We start from the raw sequence: 19,488 nt of genomic DNA on the forward strand, positions 1-19,488 counted from the left end.
CCCTTGTTTAGAGACTCAACCTCCATTAGCTCGTCCTCGGACGCATCTATCTCCTTTGAACCACTTGCTGGTTTTGTCCTTTGCCTCTTTAAAGAGATTTCCTGAACCTTTGTGGAGTGCTTTGCCTTTCTCTTCTTTGCAAGTGCTTGCTCCTCTTCTTGCACCTGAGAGCCTGCCATGTCTTCAGCTGCTATTGTGCTTACATCAAGGACTTTTATTTTGTCACCCTCCTTTTTATGTTTTGAAGAAGTTGCACCAGCATTTGTAGATGCTTCAAGTGCACTCTTCACTATGGCCCTGCCTTTTTTCTCCACAATTTTCCTAACTTGAGTGGTTGTTGTCTCCTTTTCAGGTATGGACTTTTTTCGTGAATCCAAAGCCTTCTTTGCATGCCTCACTGCTTTCACCAGGTCCTCCACATTATCCACCCCTGAGTCTTCTTGATTGGAAAAGTCAATGATCTTCAATCCTAACTTTACAATACAATTGTCCTTTCCTAGTTTACTGCCAGTCATGTCTGCTGGGTGAAAAGTTTCCAATGATAAGCAAAACTTATTTGCTTTTGTAGTTTCTCCTTCTGGCAATACAGTGCATGTGAAGCATGGATTTGCTCTTGCATCCACATCATCCTTAGCGCCTACCACAATCCCCATATCTCCATATGATGTATCACCTTGAGACAAAAACAAATGGAGGACTCCTTTGAAGTTTGCACTAGCATCGTAGCTATCCACAAACCATTTTACTCCTTCTTTGTTACTCAATTCGAAGGTTTTATCCACCTTAATTCTAGGAGTGACACTTTTAGCTTGAGTTGTTTCGAGAGCATCCAGAGTAAAGATTGGTGCACCATGTGGTTGCGAGGTAGCGGGCGCTCTGCTAGCTTCCATTCCTGTGAAGCAAAAAAAAAAAGTTTCAAAACCTTAGAAAAAAATGGATTTAAATGCTACATATCAAATCAAAACCTATCAAACTTAAAAAACTTAATGCATGCTACAAAAAGTTATCTTGAATAGCAAGAGCCTCACTTGCATTTACTTAATCTATACAGAAGCTTGACTTGGAGCCTAGATCCAAGTTGTGCACTCATATGCTAGGGGTACGCTAGCATAGAGAGACAAGGCTCAAACTCAAGTTTGAGCCTTAAGGCGAAGTTCCATGTATGGGAGACTTGAACTTAAGTTGGAGTCTTAAGAGGCCAGAGTACAGTAGCATGGAGAACAAAGGCTCAATCTGAAGTTCGAGCCTTAAGGCCAGTATACACTAGCATCGAGAGCCAAGGCTCCAACTCTAGTTCGAGCCTTAAAGCCGGTGTACACTAGCATGGAGAACAAAGGCTCCAACTCAAGTTCGAGCCTTAAGGCCGAGGTGCACTAGCATGGAGAGCAAAGGCTCAAACTTAGGTTCAAGCCTTAAGGGGCCGGGGTGCATTAGCATGGAGAGCAAAGGCTCAATCTGAAGTTCGAGCCTTAAGGGACCGGGATGCACTAGCATGGAGAGCAAAGGCTCAAACTGGAGTTCGAGCCTTAAGGGACCGGGATGCACTAGCATGGAGAGCAAAGGCTCAATCTGAAGTTCGAGCCTTAAGGAGCCGCGGTGCACTAGCATGAAGATCAAAGGCTCAATCTGAAGTTCGAGCCTTAAGGGACCGGGATGCACTAGCATGGAGAGCAAAGGCTCAAACTGGAGTTCGAGCCTTAAGGGACCGGGATGCACTAGCATGGAGAGCAAAGGCTCAATCTGAAGTTCGAGCCTTAAGGGGCCGGGGTGCACTAGCATGGAGAGCAAAGACTCAAACTCAAGTTCGAGCCTTAAAGCCAGAGTACACTAGCATGGAGAACAAAGGCTCAATCTGAAGTTCGAGCCTTAAGGGGCCGGGGTGCACTAGCATGGAGAGCAAAGGCTCAAACTCAAGTTCGAGCCTTAAAGCCAGAGTACACTAGCATGGAGAACAAAGGCTCAATCTGAAGTTCGAGGCTTAAGGCCAGTGTACACTAGCATCGAGAGCCAAGGCTCCAACTCAAGTTCGAGCCTTAAGGCCCGTGTACACTAGCCTCGAGAGCCAAGGCTCCAACTCAAGTTCGAGCCTTAAGGCTGGCGAGAGCCAAGGCTCCAACTCAAGTTCGAGCCTTAAGGCTGGGGAGAGCCAAGGCTCCAACTCAAGTTCGAGCCTTAAGGCCGGTGTACACTAGCATCGAGAGCCAAGGCTCCAACTCAAGTTCGAGCCTTAAGGCTAACGAGAGCCAAGGCTCCAACTCAAGTTCGAGCCTTAAGGCCGGTGTACACTAGCATCGAGAGCCAAGGCTCCAACTCAAGTTCGAGCCTTAAGGCTGGGGAGAGCCAAGGCTCCAACTCAAGTTCGAGCCTTAAGGCCGGTGTACACTAGCATCGAGAGCCAGGGCTCCAACTCAAGTTCGAGCCTTAAGGCTGGCGAGAGCCAAGGCTCCAACTCAAGTTCGAGCCTTAAGGCTGGGAAGAGCCAAGGCTCCAACTCAAGTTCGAGCCCTAAGGCTGGGAAGAGCCAAGGCTCCAACTCAAGTTCGAGCCTTAAGGCCGGTGTACACTAGCATCGAGAGCCAAGGCTCCAACTCAAGTTCGATCCTTAAGGCCGGTGTACACTAGCATCGCGAGACAAGGCTCCAACTCAAGTTCGAGCCTTAAGGCTGGCGAGAGCCAAGGCTCCAACTCAAGTTCGAGCCTTAAGGCCGGTGTACACTAGCATTGAGAGCCAAGACTCCAACTCAAGTTCGAGCCTTAAGGCTGTGGAAGCCAAGGCTCCAACTCAAGTTCGAGCCTTAAGGCCAGTGTACACTAGCATCGAGAGCCAAGGCTCCAACTCAAGTTCGAGCCTTAAGGCCGGTGTACACTAGCATCGAGAGCCAAGGCTCCAACTCAAGTTCGAGCCTTAAGGCTGGGGAGAGCCAAGGCTCCAACTCAAGTTCGAGCCTTAAGGCCGGTGTACACTAGCATCGAGAGCCAAGGCTCCAACTCAAGTTCGAGCCTTAAGGCCGGTGTACACTAGCATCGAGAGCCAAGGCTCCAACTCAAGTTCGAGCCTTAAGGCCGGTGTACACTAGCATCGAGAGCCAAGGCTCCAACTCAAAGCCAAGGCTCCATCTCAAGTTCGAGCCTTAAGGCCGGTGTACACTAGCATCGAGAGCCAAGGCTCCAACTCAAGTTCGAGCCTTAAGGCTCGGGAGAGCCAAGGCTCCAACTCAAGTTCGAGCCTTAAGGCCGGTGTACACTAGCATCGCGAGACAAGGCTCCAACTCAAGCTCGAGCCTTAAGGCTGGCGAGAGCCAAGGCTCCAACTCAAGTTCGAGCCTTAAGGCCGGTGTACACTAGCATCGAGACCCAAGACTCCAACTCAAGTTCGAGCCTTAAGGCTGTGGAAGCCAAGGCTCCAACTCAAGTTCGAGCCTTAAGGCCAGTGTACACTAGCATCGAGAGCGAAGGCTCCAACTCAAGTTCGAGCCTTAAGGCCGGTGTACACTAGCATCGAGAGCCAAGGCTCCAACTCAAGTTCGAGCCTTAAGGCTGGGGAGAGCCAAGGCTCCAACTCAAGTTCGAGCCTAAAGGCCACTGTACACTAGCATCGAGAGCCAAGGCTCCAACTCAAGTTCGAGCCTTAAGGCCGGTGTACACTAGCATCGAGAGCCAAGGCTCCAACTCAAGTTCGAGCCTTAAGGCCGGTGTACACTAGCATCGAGAGTCAAGGCTCCAACTCAAGTTCGAGCCTTAAGGCCGATGTACACTAGCATCGAGAGCCAAGGCTCCAACTCAAAGCCAAGGCTCCATCTCAAGTTCGAGCCTTAAGGCCGGTGTACACTAGCATCGAGAGCCAAGGCTCCAACTCAAGTTCGAGCCTTAAGCACACTAGCATCAAGAGCCAAGGCTCCAACTCAAGTTCGAGCCTTAAGGCCGGTGTACACTAGCATCGAGAGCCAAGGCTCCAACTCAAGTTCGAGCCTTAAGGCTGGGGAGAGCCAAGGCTCCAACTCAAGTTCGAGCCTTAAGCACACTAGCATCGAGAGCCAAGGCTCCAACTCAAGTTCGAGCCTTAAGCACACTAGCATCGAGAGCCAAGGCTCCAACTCAAGTTCGAGCCTTAAGGCAGGTGTACACTAGCATCGAGAGCCAAGGCTCCAACTCAAGTTCGAGCCTTAAGCACACTAGCATCGAGAGCCAAGGCTCCAACTCAAGTTCGAGCCTTAAGGCCGGTGTACACTAGCATCGAGAGCCAAGGCTCCAACTCAAGTTCGAGCCTTAAGGCTAGCGAGAGCCAAGTCTCCAACTCAAGTTCGAGCCTTAAGGCCAGTGTACACTAGCATCGAGAGCCAAGGCTCCAACTCAAGTTCGAGCCTTAAGGCTGGGGAGAGCCAAGGCTCCAACTCAAGTTCGAGCCTTAAGGCCGGTGTACACTAGCATCGAGAGCCAAGGCTCCAACTCAAGTTCGAGCCTTAAGGCTGGGAAGAGCCAAGGCTCCAACTCAAGTTCGAGCCTTAAGACCGGTGTACACTAGCATCGAGAGCCAAGGCTCCAACTCAAGTTCGAGCCTTAAGGCTGGGGAGAGCCAAGGCTCCAACTCAAGTTCGAGCCTTAAGGCCGGTGTACACTAGCATCGAGAGCCAAGGCTCCAACTCAAGTTCGAGCCTTAAGGCTGGGAAGAGGCAAGGCTCCAACTCAAGTTCGAGCCTTAAGGCCGGTGTACACTAGCATCGAGAGCCAAGGCTCCAACTCAAGTTCGAGCCTTAAGGCTGGCGAGAGCCAAGGCTCCAACTCAAGTTCGAGCCTTAAGGCCGGTGTACACTAGCATCGAGAGCCAAGACTCCAACTCAAGTTCGAGCCTTAAGGCTGCGGAAGCCAAGGCTCCAACTCAAGTTCGAGCCTTAAGGCCGGTGTACACTAGCATCGAGAGAGCCAAGGCTCCAACTCAAGTTCGAGCCTTAAGGCTGGGGAGAGCCAAGGCTCCAACTCATGTTCGAGCCTTAAGGCAAGTGTACACTAGCATCGAGAGCCAAGGCACCAACTCAAGTTCGAGCCTTAAGGCCGGTGTACACTAGCATCGAGAGCCAAGGCTCCAACTCAAGTTCGAGCCTTAAGGCCGGTGTACACTAGCATCGAGAGCCAAGGCTCCAACTCAAGTTCGAGCCTTAAGACCGGTGTACACTAGCATCGAGAGCCAAGGCTCCAACTCAAGTTCGAGCCTTAAGACCGGTGTACACTAGCATCGAGAGCCAAGGCTCCAACTCAAGTTCGAGCCTTAAGGCTGGGGAGAGCCAAGGCTCCAACTCAAGTTCGAGCCTTAAGCACACTAGCATCAAGAGCCAAGGCTCCAACTCAAGTTCGAGCCTTAAGGCCGGTGTACACTAGCATCGAGAGCCAAGGCTCCAACTCAAGTTCGAGCCTTAAGGCTGGGGAGAGCCAAGGCTCCAACTCAAGTTCAAGCCTTAAGCACACTAGCATCGAGAGCCAAGGCTCCAACTCAAGTTCGAGCCTTAAGGCTGGGGAGAGCCAAGGCTCCAACTCAAGTTCGAGCCTTAAGCACACTAGCATCGAGAGCCAAGGCTCCAACTCAAGTTCGAGCCTTAAGGCCGGTGTACACTAGCATCGAGAGCCAAGGCTCCAACTCAAGTTCGAGCCTTAAGGCTGGGGAGAGCCAAGACTCCAACTCAAGTTCGAGCCTTAAGGCTGGTGTACACTAGCATCGAGAGCCAAGGCTCCAACTCAAGTTCGAGCCTTAAGGCCGGTGTACACTAGCATCGAGAGCCAAGGCTCCAACTCAAGTTCGAGCCTTAAGGCTGGGGAGAGCCAAGGCTCCAACTCAAGTTCGAGCCTTAAGGCCGGTGTACACTAGCATCGAGAGCCAAGGCTCCAACTCAAGTTCGAGCCTTAAGGCTGGGAAGAGCCAAGGCTCCAACTCAAGTTCGAGCCTTAAGGCCGGTGTACACTAGCATCGAGAGCCAAGGCTCCAACTCAAGTTCGAGCCTTAAGGCTGGCGAGAGCCAAGGCTCCAACTCAAGTTCGAGCCTTAAGGCCGGTGTACACTAGCATCGAGAGCCAAGACTCCAACTCAAGTTCGAGCCTTAAGGCTGCGGAAGCCAAGGCTCCAACTCAAGTTCGAGCCTTAAGGCCAGTGTACACTAGCATCGAGAGCCAAGGCTCCAACTCAAGTTCGAGCCTTAAGGCCGGTGTACACTAGCATCGAAAGCCAAGGCTCCAACTCAAGTTCGAGCCTTAAGGCTGGGGAGAGCCAAGGCTCCAACTCAAGTTCGAGCCTTAAGGCCAGTGTACACTAGCATCGAGAGCCAAGGCTCCAACTCAAGTTCGAGCCTTAAGGCCGGTGTACACTAGCATCGAGAGCCAAGGCTCCAACTCAAGTTCGAGCCTTAAGGCCGGTGTACACTAGCATCGAGAGCCAAGGCCCCAACTCAAGTTCGAGCCCTAAGGCCGGTGTACACTAGCATCGAGAGCCAAGGCTCCAACTTAAAGCCAAGGCTCCAACTCAAGTTCGAGCCTTAAGGCCGGTGTACACTAGCATCGAGAGCCAAGGCTCCAACTCAAGTTCGAGCCTTAAGGCTGGGGAGAGCCAAGGCTCCAACTCAAGTTCGAGCCTAAAGGCCAGTGTACACTAGCATCGAGAGCCAAGGCTCCAACTCAAGTTCGAGCCTTAAGGCCAGTGTACACTAGCATCGAGAGCCAAGGCTCCAACTCAAGTTCGAGCCTTAAGGCCGGTGTACACTAGCATCGAGAGCCAAGGCTCCAACTCAAGTTCGAGCCTTAAGACCGGTGTACACTAGCATCGAGAGCCAAGGCTCCAACTCAAGTTCGAGCCTTAAGGCTGGGGAGAGCCAAGGCTCCAACTCAAGTCCGAGCCTTAAGCACACTAGCATCAAGAGCCAAGGCTCCAACTCAAGTTCGAGCCTTAAGCACACTAGCATCAAGAGCCAAGGCTCCAACTCAAGTTCGAGCCTTAAGGCTGGGGAGAGCCAAGGCTCCAACTCATGTTCGAGCCTTAAGGCAAGTGTACACTAGCATCGAGAGCCAAGGCACCAACTCAAGTTCGAGCCTTAAGGCCGGTGTACACTAGCATCGAGAGCCAAGGCTCCAACTCAAGTTCGAGCCTTAAGGCCGGTGTACACTAGCATCGAGAGCCAAGGCTCCAACTCAAGTTCGAGCCTTAAGGCCGGTGTACACTAGCATCGAGAGCCAAGGCTCCAACTCAAGTTCGAGCCTTAAGACCGGTGTACACTAGCATCGAGAGCCAAGGCTCCAACTCAAGTTCGAGCCTTAAGGCTGGGGAGAGCCAAGGCTCCAACTCAAGTTCGAGCCTTAAGCACACTAGCATCAAGAGCCAAGGCTCCAACTCAAGTTCGAGCCTTAAGGCCGGTGTACACTAGCATCGAGAGCCAAGGCTCCAACTCAAGTTCGAGCCTTAAGGCTGGGGAGAGCCAAGGCTCCAACTCAAGTTCAAGCCTTAAGCACACTAGCATCGAGAGCCAAGGCTCCAACTCAAGTTCGAGCCTTAAGGCTGGGGAGAGCCAAGGCTCCAACTCAAGTTCGAGCCTTAAGCACACTAGCATCGAGAGCCAAGGCTCCAACTCAAGTTCGAGCCTTAAGGCCGGTGTACACTAGCATCGAGAGCCAAGGCTCCAACTCAAGTTCGAGCCTTAAGGCTGGGGAGAGCCAAGGCTCCAACTCAAGTTCGAGCCTTAAGGCTGGTGTACACTAGCATCGAGAGCCAAGGCTCCAACTCAAGTTCGAGCCTTAAGGCCGGTGTACACTAGCATCGAGAGCCAAGGCTCCAACTCAAGTTCGAGCCTTAAGGCTGGGGAGAGCCAAGGCTCCAACTCAAGTTCGAGCCTTAAGGCCGGTGTACACTAGCATCGAGAGCCAAGGCTCCAACTCAAGTTCGAGCCTTAAGGCTGGGAAGAGCCAAGGCTCCAACTCAAGTTCGAGCCTTAAGGCCGGTGTACACTAGCATCGACGAGAGCCAAGGCTCCAACTCAAGTTCGAGCCTTAAGGCTGGCGAGAGCCAAGGCTCCAACTCAAGTTCGAGCCTTAAGGCCGGTGTACACTAGCATCGAGAGCCAAGACTCCAACTCAAGTTCGAGCCTTAAGGCTGCGGAAGCCAAGGCTCCAACTCAAGTTCGAGCCTTAAGGCCGGTGTACACTAGCATCGAGAGCCAAGGCTCCAACTCAAGTTCGAGCCTTAAGGCCGGTGTACACTAGCATCGAGAGCCAAGGCTCCAACTCAAGTTCGAGCCTTAAGGCTGGGGAGAGCCAAGGCTCCAACTCAAGTTCGAGCCTTAAGGCCAGTGTACACTAGCATCGAGAGCCAAGGCTCCAACTCAAGTTCGAGCCTTAAGGCCGGTGTACACTAGCATCGAGAGCCAAGGCTCCAACTCAAGTTCGAGCCTTAAGGCCGGTGTACACTAGCATCGAGAGCCAAGGCTCCAACTCAAGTTCGAGCCTTAAGGCCGGTGTACACTAGCATCGAGAGCCAAGGCTCCAACTTAAAGCCAAGGCTCCAACTCAAGTTCGAGCCTTAAGGCCGGTGTACACTAGCATCGAGAGCCAAGGCTCCAACTCAAGTTCGAGCCTTAAGGCTGGGGAGAGCCAAGGCTCCAACTCAAGTTCGAGCCTTAAGGCCAGTGTACACTAGCATCGAGAGCCAAGGCTCCAACTCAAGTTCGAGCCTTAAGCCGGTGTACACTAGCATCGAGAGCCAAGGCTCCAACTCAAGTTCGAGCCTTAAGGCCGGTGTACACTAGCATCGAGAGCCAAGGCTCCAACTCAAGTTCGAGCCTTAAGGCCGGTGTACACTAGCATCGAGAGCCAAGGCTCCAACTTAAAGCCAAGGCTCCAACTCAAGTTCGAGCCTTAAGCACACTAGCATCGAGAGCCAAGGCTCCAACTCAAGTTCGAGCCTTAAGCACACTAGCATCGAGAGCCAAGGCTCCAACTCAAGTTCGAGCCTTAAGGCAGGTGTACACTAGCATCGAGAGCCAAGGCTCCAACTCAAGTTCGAGCCTTAAGCACACTAGCATCGAGAGCCAAGGCTCCAACTCAAGTTCGAGCCTTAAGGCCGGTGTACACTAGCATCGAGAGCCAAGGCTCCAACTCAAGTTCGAGCCTTAAGGCTAGCGAGAGCCAAGTCTCCAACTCAAGTTCGAGCCTTAAGGCCAGTGTACACTAGCATCGAGAGCCAAGGCTCCAACTCAAGTTCGAGCCTTAAGGCTGGGGAGAGCCAAGGCTCCAACTCAAGTTCGAGCCTTAAGGCCGGTGTACACTAGCATCGAGAGCCAAGGCTCCAACTCAAGTTCGAGCCTTAAGGCTAGGAAGAGCCAAGGCTCCAACTCAAGTTCGAGCCTTAAGGCCGGTGTACACTAGCATCGAGAGCCAAGGCTCCAACTCAAGTTCGAGCCTTAAGGCTGGGGAGAGCCAAGGCTCCAACTCAAGTTCGAGCCTTAAGGCCGGTGTACACTAGCATCGAGAGCCAAGGCTCCAACTCAAGTTCGAGCCTTAAGGCTGGGAAGAGGCAAGGCTCCAACTCAAGTTCGAGCCTTAAGGCCGGTGTACACTAGCATCGAGAGCCAAAGCTCCAACTCAAGTTCGAGCCTTAAGGCTGGCGAGAGCCAAGGCTCCAACTCAAGTTCGAGCCTTAAGGCCGGTGTACACTAGCATCGAGAGCCAAGACTCCAACTCAAGTTCGAGCCTTAAGGCTGCGGAAGCCAAGGCTCCAACTCAAGTTCGAGCCTTAAGGCCGGTGTACACTAGCATCGAGAGCCAAGGCTCCAACTCAAGTTCGAGCCTTAAGGCTGGGGAGAGCCAAGGCTCCAACTCATGTTCGAGCCTTAAGGCAAGTGTACACTAGCATCGAGAGCCAAGGCACCAACTCAAGTTCGAGCCTTAAGGCCGGTGTACACTAGCATCGAGAGCCAAGGCTCCAACTCAAGTTCGAGCCTTAAGGCCGGTGTACACTAGCATCGAGAGCCAAGGCTCCAACTCAAGTTCGAGCCTTAAGGCCGGTGTACACTAGCATCGAGAGCCAAGGCTCCAACTCAAGTTCGAGCCTTAAGACCGGTGTACACTAGCATCGAGAGCCAAGGCTCCAACTCAAGTTCGAGCCTTAAGGCTGGGGAGAGCCAAGGCTCCAACTCAAGTTCGAGCCTTAAGCACACTAGCATCAAGAGCCAAGGCTCCAACTCAAGTTCGAGCCTTAAGGCCGGTGTACACTAGCATCGAGAGCCAAGGCTCCAACTCAAGTTCGAGCCTTAAGGCTGGGGAGAGCCAAGGCTCCAACTCAAGTTCAAGCCTTAAGCACACTAGCATCGAGAGCCAAGGCTCCAACTCAAGTTCGAGCCTTAAGGCTGGGGAGAGCCAAGGCTCCAACTCAAGTTCGAGCCTTAAGCACACTAGCATCGAGAGCCAAGGCTCCAACTCAAGTTCGAGCCTTAAGGCCGGTGTACACTAGCATCGAGAGCCAAGGCTCCAACTCAAGTTCGAGCCTTAAGGCTGGGGAGAGCCAAGGCTCCAACTCAAGTTCGAGCCTTAAGGCTGGTGTACACTAGCATCGAGAGCCAAGGCTCCAACTCAAGTTCGAGCCTTAAGGCCGGTGTACACTAGCATCGAGAGCCAAGGCTCCAACTCAAGTTCGAGCCTTAAGGCTGGGGAGAGCCAAGGCTCCAACTCAAGTTCGAGCCTTAAGGCCGGTGTACACTAGCATCGAGAGCCAAGGCTCCAACTCAAGTTCGAGCCTTAAGGCTGGGAAGAGCCAAGGCTCCAACTCAAGTTCGAGCCTTAAGGCCGGTGTACACTAGCATCGACGAGAGCCAAGGCTCCAACTCAAGTTCGAGCCTTAAGGCTGGCGAGAGCCAAGGCTCCAACTCAAGTTCGAGCCTTAAGGCCGGTGTACACTAGCATCGAGAGCCAAGACTCCAACTCAAGTTCGAGCCTTAAGGCTGCGGAAGCCAAGGCTCCAACTCAAGTTCGAGCCTTAAGGCCGGTGTACACTAGCATCGAGAGCCAAGGCTCCAACTCAAGTTCGAGCCTTAAGGCCGGTGTACACTAGCATCGAGAGCCAAGGCTCCAACTCAAGTTCGAGCCTTAAGGCTGGGGAGAGCCAAGGCTCCAACTCAAGTTCGAGCCTTAAGGCCAGTGTACACTAGCATCGAGAGCCAAGGCTCCAACTCAAGTTCGAGCCTTAAGGCCGGTGTACACTAGCATCGAGAGCCAAGGCTCCAACTCAAGTTCGAGCCTTAAGGCCGGTGTACACTAGCATCGAGAGCCAAGGCTCCAACTCAAGTTCGAGCCTTAAGGCCGGTGTACACTAGCATCGAGAGCCAAGGCTCCAACTTAAAGCCAAGGCTCCAACTCAAGTTCGAGCCTTAAGGCCGGTGTACACTAGCATCGAGAGCCAAGGCTCCAACTCAAGTTCGAGCCTTAAGGCTGGGGAGAGCCAAGGCTCCAACTCAAGTTCGAGCCTAAAGGCCACTGTACACTAGCATCGAGAGCCAAGGCTCCAACTCAAGTTCGAGCCTTAAGGCCAGTGTACACTAGCATCGAGAGCCAAGGCTCCAACTCAAGTTCGAGTCTTAAGGCCGGTGTACACTAGCATCGAGAGCCAAGGCTCCAACTCAAGTTCGAGCCTTAAGACCAGTGTACACTAGCATCGAGAGCCAAGGCTCCAACCCAAGTTCGAGCCTTAAGGCTGGGGAGAGCCAAGGCTCCAACTCAAGTTCGAGCCTTAAGCACACTAGCATCAAGAGCCAAGGCTCCAACTCAAGTTCGAGCCTTAAGGCCGGTGTACACTAGCATCGAGAGCCAAGGCTCCAACTCAAGTTCGAGCCTTAAGGCTGGGGAGAGCCAAGGCTCCAACTCAAGTTCAAGCCTTAAGCACACTAGCATCGAGAGCCAAGGCTCCAACTCAAGTTCGAGCCTTAAGGCTGGGGAGAGCCAAGGCTCCAACTCAAGTTCGAGCCTTAAGCACACTAGCATCGAGAGCCAAGGCTCCAACTCAAGTTCGAGCCTTAAGGCCGGTGTACACTAGCATCGAGAGCCAAGGCTCCAACTCAAGTTCGAGCCTTAAGGCCGGTGTACACTAGCATCGAGAGCCAAGGCTCCAACTCAAGTTCGAGCCTTAAGGCTGGGGAGAGCCAAGGCTCCAACTCAAGTTCGAGCCTTAAGGCCAGTGTACACTAGCAACGAGAGCCAAGGCTCCAACTCAAGTTCGAGCCTTAAGGCCGGTGTACACTAGCATCGAGAGCCAAGGCTCCAACTCAAGTTCGAGCCTTAAGGCCGGTGTACACTAGCATCGAGAGCCAAGGCTCCAACTCAAGTTCGAGCCTTAAGGCCGGTGTACACTAGCATCGAGAGCCAAGGCTCCAACTTAAAGCCAAGGCTCCAACTCAAGTTCGAGCCTTAAGGCCGGTGTACACTAGCATCGAGAGCCAAGGCTCCAACTCAAGTTCGAGCCTTAAGGGTGGGGAGAGCCAAGGCTCCAACTGAAGTTCGAGCCTAAAGGCCAGTGTACACTAGCATCGAGAGCCAAGGCTCCAACTCAAGTTCGAGCCTTAAGGCCAGTGTACACTAGCATCGAGAGCCAAGGCTCCAACTCAAGTTCGAGCCTTAAGGCCGGTGTACACTAGCATCGAGAGCCAAGGCTCCAGCTCAAGTTCGAGCCTTAAGACCGGTGTACACTAGCATCGAGAGCCAAGGCTCCAACTCAAGTTCGAGCCTTAAGGCTGGGGAGAGCCAAGGCTCCAACTCAAGTTCGAGCCTTAAGCACACTAGCATCAAGAGCCAAGGCTCCAACTCAAGTTCGAGCCTTAAGGCCGGTGTACACTAGCATCGAGAGCCAAGGCTCCAACTCAAGTTCGAGCCTTAAGGCTGGGGAGAGCCAAGGCTCCAACTCAAGTTCAAGCCTTAAGCACACTAGCATCGAGAGCCAAGGCTCCAACTCAAGTTCGAGCCTTAAGGCTGGGGAGAGCCAAGGCTCCAACTCAAGTTCGAGCCTTAAGCACACTAGCATCGAGAGCCAAGGCTCCAACTCAAGTTCGAGCCTTAAGGCCGGTGTACACTAGCATCGAGAGCCAAGGCTCCAACTCAAGTTCGAGCCTTAAGGCTGGGGAGAGCCAAGGCTCCAACTCAAGTTCGAGCCTTAAGGCTGGTGTACACTAGCACCGAGAGCCAAGGCTCCAACTCAAGTTCGAGCCTTAAGGCTGGGAAGAGCCAAGGCTCCAACTCAAGTTCGAGCCTTAAGGCCGGTGTACACTAGCATCGAGAGCCAAGGCTCCAACTCAAGTTCGAGCCTTAAGGCTGGGGAGAGCCAAGGCTCCAACTCAAGTTCGAGCCTTAAGGCCGGTGTACACTAGCATCGAGAGCCAAGGCTCCAACTCAAGTTCGAGCCTTAAGGCTGGGAAGAGCCAAGGCTCCAACTCAAGTTCGACCCTTAAGGCCGGTGTACACTAGCATCGAGAGCCAAGGCTCCAACTCAAGTTCGAGCCTTAAGGCTGGCGAGAGCCAAGGCTCCAACTCAAGTTCGAGCCTTAAGGCCGGTGTACACTAGCATCGAGAGCCAAGACTCCAACTCAAGTTCGAGCCTTAAGGCTGCGGAAGCCAAGGCTCCAACTCAAGTTCGAGCCTTAAGGCCGGTGTACACTAGCATCGAGAGCCAAGGCTCCAACTCAAGTTCGAGCCTTAAGGCCGGTGTACGGGCAAGGCTCCAACTCAAGTTCGAGCCTTAAGGCCGGTGTACACTAGCATCGAGAGCCAAGGCTCCAACTCAAGTTCGAGCCTTAAGCACACTAGCATCGAGAGCCAAGGCTCCAACTCAAGTTCGAGCCTTAAGGCCGGTGTACACTAGCATCGAGAGCCAGGGCTCCAACTCAAGTTCGAGCCTTAAGGCTGGCGAGAGCCAAGGCTCCAACTCAAGTTCGAGCCTTAAGGCTGGGAAGAGCCAAGGCTCCAACTCAAGTTCGAGCCTTAAGGCTGGGAAGAGCCAAGGCTCCAACTCAAGTTCGAGCCTTAAGGCCGGTGTACACTAGCATCGAGAGCCAAGGCTCCAACTCAAGTTCGAGCCTTAAGGCTGGGAAGAGCCAAGGCTCCAACTCAAGTTCGATCCTTAAGGCCGGTGTACACTAGCATCGCGAGACAAGGCTGCAACTCAAGTTCGAGCCTTAAGGCTGGCGAGAGCCAAGGCTCCAACTCAAGTTCGAGCCTTAAGGCCGGTGTACACTAGCATCGAGAGCCAAGACTCCAACTCAAGTTCGAGCCTTAAGGCTGTGGAAGCCAAGGCTCCAACTCAAGTTCGAGCCTTAAGGCCAGTGTACACTAGCATCGAGAGCCAAGGCTCCAACTCAAGTTCGAGCCTTAAGGCCGGTGTACACTAGCATCGAGAGCCAAGGGTCCAACTCAAGTTCGAGCCTTAAGGCTGGGGAGAGCCAAGGCTCCAACTCAAGTTCGAGCCTTAAGGCCGGTGTACACTAGCATCGAGAGCCAAGGCTCCAACTCAAGTTCGAGCCTTAAGGCCGGTGTACGCTAGCATCGAGAGCCAAGGCTCCAACTCAAGTTCGAGCCTTAAGGCCGGTGTACACTAGCATCGAGAGCCAAGGCTCCAACTCAAAGCCAAGGCTCCATCTCAAGTTCGAGCCTTAAGGCCGGTGTACACTAGCATCGAGAGCCAAGGCTCCAACTCAAGTTCGAGCCTTAAGGCTCGGGAGAGCCAAGGCTCCAACTCAAGTTCGAGCCTTAAGGCCGGTGTACACTAGCATCGCGAGACAAGGCTCCAACTCAAGTTCGAGCCTTAAGGCTGGCGAGAGCCAAGGCTCCAACTCAAGTTCGAGCCTTAAGGCCGGTGTACACTAGCATCGAGACCCAAGACTCCAACTCAAGTTCGAGCCTTAAGGCTGTGGAAGCCAAGGCTCCAACTCAAGTTCGAGCCTTAAGGCCAGTGTACACTAGCATCGAGAGCGAAGGCTCCAACTCAAGTTCGAGCCTTAAGGCCGGTGTACACTAGCATCGAGAGCCAAGGCTCCAACTCAAGTTCGAGCCTTAAGGCTGGGGAGAGCCAAGGCTCCAACTCAAGTTCGAGCCTAAAGGCCACTGTACACTAGCATCGAGAGCCAAGGCTCCAACTCAAGTTCGAGCCTTAAGGCCGGTGTACACTAGCATCGAGAGCCAAGGCTCCAACTCAAGTTCGAGCCTTAAGGCCGGTGTACACTAGCATCGAGAGTCAAGGCTCCAACTCAAGTTCGAGCCTTAAGGCCGATGTACACTAGCATCGAGAGCCAAGGCTCCAACTCAAAGCCAAGGCTCCATCTCAAGTTCGAGCCTTAAGGCCGGTGTACACTAGCATCGAGAGCCAAGGCTCCAACTCAAGTTCGAGCCTTAAGCACACTAGCATCAAGAGCCAAGGCTCCAACTCAAGTTCGAGCCTTAAGGCCGGTGTACACTAGCATCGAGAGCCAAGGCTCCAACTCAAGTTCGAGCCTTAAGGCTGGGGAGAGCCAAGGCTCCAACTCAAGTTCGAGCCTTAAGCACACTAGCATCGAGAGCCAAGGCTCCAACTCAAGTTCGAGCCTTAAGCACACTAGCATCGAGAGCCAAGGCTCCAACTCAAGTTCGAGCCTTAAGGCAGGTGTACACTAGCATCGAGAGCCAAGGCTCCAACTCAAGTTCGAGCCTTAAGCACACTAGCATCGAGAGCCAAGGCTCCAACTCAAGTTCGAGCCTTAAGGCCGGTGTACACTAGCATCGAGAGCCAAGGCTCCAACTCAAGTTCGAGCCTTAAGGCTAGCGAGAGCCAAGTCTCCAACTCAAGTTCGAGCCTTAAGGCCAGTGTACACTAGCATCGAGAGCCAAGGCTCCAACTCAAGTTCGAGCCTTAAGGCTGGGGAGAGCCAAGGCTCCAACTCAAGTTCGAGCCTTAAGGCCGGTGTACACTAGCATCGAGAGCCAAGGCTCCAACTCAAGTTCGAGCCTTAAGGCTGGGAAGAGCCAAGGCTCCAACTCAAGTTCGAGCCTTAAGACCGGTGTACACTAGCATCGAGAGCCAAGGCTCCAACTCAAGTTCGAGCCTTAAGGCTGGGGAGAGCCAAGGCTCCAACTCAAGTTCGAGCCTTAAGGCCGGTGTACACTAGCATCGAGAGCCAAGGCTCCAACTCAAGTTCGAGCCTTAAGGCTGGGAAGAGGCAAGGCTCCAACTCAAGTTCGAGCCTTAAGGCCGGTGTACACTAGCATCGAGAGCCAAGGCTCCAACTCAAGTTCGAGCCTTAAGGCTGGCGAGAGCCAAGGCTCCAACTCAAGTTCGAGCCTTAAGGCCGGTGTACACTAGCATCGAGAGCCAAGACTCCAACTCAAGTTCGAGCCTTAAGGCTGCGGAAGCCAAGGCTCCAACTCAAGTTCGAGCCTTAAGGCCGGTGTACACTAGCATCGAGAGAGCCAAGGCTCCAACTCAAGTTCGAGCCTTAAGGCTGGGGAGAGCCAAGGCTCCAACTCATGTTCGAGCCTTAAGGCAAGTGTACACTAGCATCGAGAGCCAAGGCACCAACTCAAGTTCGAGCCTTAAGGCCGGTGTACACTAGCATCGAGAGCCAAGGCTCCAACTCAAGTTCGAGCCTTAAGGCCGGTGTACACTAGCATCGAGAGCCAAGGCTCCAACTCAAGTTCGAGCCTTAAGACCGGTGTACACTAGCATCGAGAGCCAAGGCTCCAACTCAAGTTCGAGCCTTAAGACCGGTGTACACTAGCATCGAGAGCCAAGGCTCCAACTCAAGTTCGAGCCTTAAGGCTGGGGAGAGCCAAGGCTCCAACTCAAGTTCGAGCCTTAAGCACACTAGCATCAAGAGCCAAGGCTCCAACTCAAGTTCGAGCCTTAAGGCCGGTGTACACTAGCATCGAGAGCCAAGGCTCCAACTCAAGTTCGAGCCTTAAGGCTGGGGAGAGCCAAGGCTCCAACTCAAGTTCAAGCCTTAAGCACACTAGCATCGAGAGCCAAGGCTCCAACTCAAGTTCGAGCCTTAAGGCTGGGGAGAGCCAAGGCTCCAACTCAAGTTCGAGCCTTAAGCACACTAGCATCGAGAGCCAAGGCTCCAACTCAAGTTCGAGCCTTAAGGCCGGTGTACACTAGCATCGAGAGCCAAGGCTCCAACTCAAGTTCGAGCCTTAAGGCTGGGGAGAGCCAAGACTCCAACTCAAGTTCGAGCCTTAAGGCTGGTGTACACTAGCATCGAGAGCCAAGGCTCCAACTCAAGTTCGAGCCTTAAGGCCGGTGTACACTAGCATCGAGAGCCAAGGCTCCAACTCAAGTTCGAGCCTTAAGGCTGGGGAGAGCCAAGGCTCCAACTCAAGTTCGAGCCTTAAGGCCGGTGTACACTAGCATCGAGAGCCAAGGCTCCAACTCAAGTTCGAGCCTTAAGGCTGGGAAGAGCCAAGGCTCCAACTCAAGTTCGAGCCTTAAGGCCGGTGTACACTAGCATCGAGAGCCAAGGCTCCAACTCAAGTTCGAGCCTTAAGGCTGGCGAGAGCCAAGGCTCCAACTCAAGTTCGAGCCTTAAGGCCGGTGTACACTAGCATCGAGAGCCAAGACTCCAACTCAAGTTCGAGCCTTAAGGCTGCGGAAGCCAAGGCTCCAACTCAAGTTCGAGCCTTAAGGCCAGTGTACACTAGCATCGAGAGCCAAGGCTCCAACTCAAGTTCGAGCCTTAAGGCCGGTGTACACTAGCATCGAAAGCCAAGGCTCCAACTCAAGTTCGAGCCTTAAGGCTGGGGAGAGCCAAGGCTCCAACTCAAGTTCGAGCCTTAAGGCCAGTGTACACTAGCATCGAGAGCCAAGGCTCCAACTCAAGTTCGAGCCTTAAGGCCGGTGTACACTAGCATCGAGAGCCAAGGCTCCAACTCAAGTTCGAGCCTTAAGGCCGGTGTACACTAGCATCGAGAGCCAAGGCCCCAACTCAAGTTCGAGCCCTAAGGCCGGTGTACACTAGCATCGAGAGCCAAGGCTCCAACTTAAAGCCAAGGCTCCAACTCAAGTTCGAGCCTTAAGGCCGGTGTACACTAGCATCGAGAGCCAAGGCTCCAACTCAAGTTCGAGCCTTAAGGCTGGGGAGAGCCAAGGCTCCAACTCAAGTTCGAGCCTAAAGGCCAGTGTACACTAGCATCGAGAGCCAAGGCTCCAACTCAAGTTCGAGCCTTAAGGCCAGTGTACACTAGCATCGAGAGCCAAGGCTCCAACTCAAGTTCGAGCCTTAAGGCCGGTGTACACTAGCATCGAGAGCCAAGGCTCCAACTCAAGTTCGAGCCTTAAGACCGGTGTACACTAGCATCGAGAGCCAAGGCTCCAACTCAAGTTCGAGCCTTAAGGCTGGGGAGAGCCAAGGCTCCAACTCAAGTCCGAGCCTTAAGCACACTAGCATCAAGAGCCAAGGCTCCAACTCAAGTTCGAGCCTTAAGGCCGGTGTACACTAGCATCGAGAGCCAAGGCTCCAACTCAAGTTCGAGCCTTAAGGCTGGGGAGAGCCAAGGCTCCAACTCAAGTTCAAGCCTTAAGCACACTAGCATCGAGAGCCAAGGCTCCAACTCAAGTTCGAGCCTTAAGGTTGGGGAGAGCCAAGGCTCCAACTCAAGTTCGAGCCTTAAGCACACTAGCATCGAGAGCCAAGGCTCCAACTCAAGTTCGAGCCTTAAGGCCGGTGTACACTAGCATCGAGAGCCAAGGCTCCAACTCAAGTTCGAGCCTTAAGGCCGGTGTACACTAGCATCGAGAGCCAAGGCTCCAACTCAAGTTCGAGCCTTAAGGCTGGGGAGAGCCAAGGCTCCAACTCAAGTTCGAGCCTTAAGGCCAGTGTACACTAGCATCGAGAGCCAAGGCTCCAACTCAAGTTCGAGCCTTAAGGCCGGTGTACACTAGCATCGAGAGCCAAGGCTCCAACTCAAGTTCGAGCCTTAAGGCCGGTGTACACTAGCATCGAGAGCCAAGGCTCCAACTCAAGTTCGAGCCTTAAGGCCGGTGTACACTAGCATCGAGAGCCAAGGCTCCAACTTAAAGCCAAGGCTCCAACTCAAGTTCGAGCCTTAAGGCCGGTGTACACTAGCATCGAGAGCCAAGGCTCCAACTCAAGTTCGAGCCTTAAGGCTGGGGAGAGCCAAGGCTCCAACTCAAGTTCGAGCCTAAAGGCCAGTGTACACTAGCATCGAGAGCCAAGGCTCCAACTCAAGTTCGAGCCTTAAGGCAAGTGTACACTAGCATCGAGAGCCAAGGCTCCAACTCAAGTTCGAGCCTTAAGGCCGGTGTACACTAGCATCGAGAGCCAAGGCTCCAACTCAAGTTCGAGCCTTAAGACCGGTGTACACTAGCATCGAGAGCCAAGGCTCCAACTCACGTTCGAGCCTTAAGGCTGGGGAGAGCCAAGGCTCCAACTCAAGTTCGAGCCTTAAGGCCAGTGTACACTAGCATCGAGAGCCAAGGCTCCAACTCAAGTTCGAGCC

The 19,488-nt window shown here is 53.3% G+C and overlaps 1 protein-coding gene across 1 annotated transcript in view; it reads right to left on the reverse strand.

Moving 5' to 3' along the window:
* Positions 1-19,488, reverse strand: part of LOC147624321 (MADS-box transcription factor 23-like) — a 200,279-nt gene that overhangs the window by 87,995 nt on the left and 92,796 nt on the right. The gene's annotated exons all lie outside the window — the stretch shown is intronic.

Source organism: Cibotium barometz, chromosome 25 (assembly GCF_041138505.1).
Source record: "Cibotium barometz isolate CiBa-2024 chromosome 25, ASM4113850v1, whole genome shotgun sequence".
NCBI lineage: Eukaryota > Viridiplantae > Streptophyta > Polypodiopsida > Cyatheales > Cibotiaceae > Cibotium > Cibotium barometz.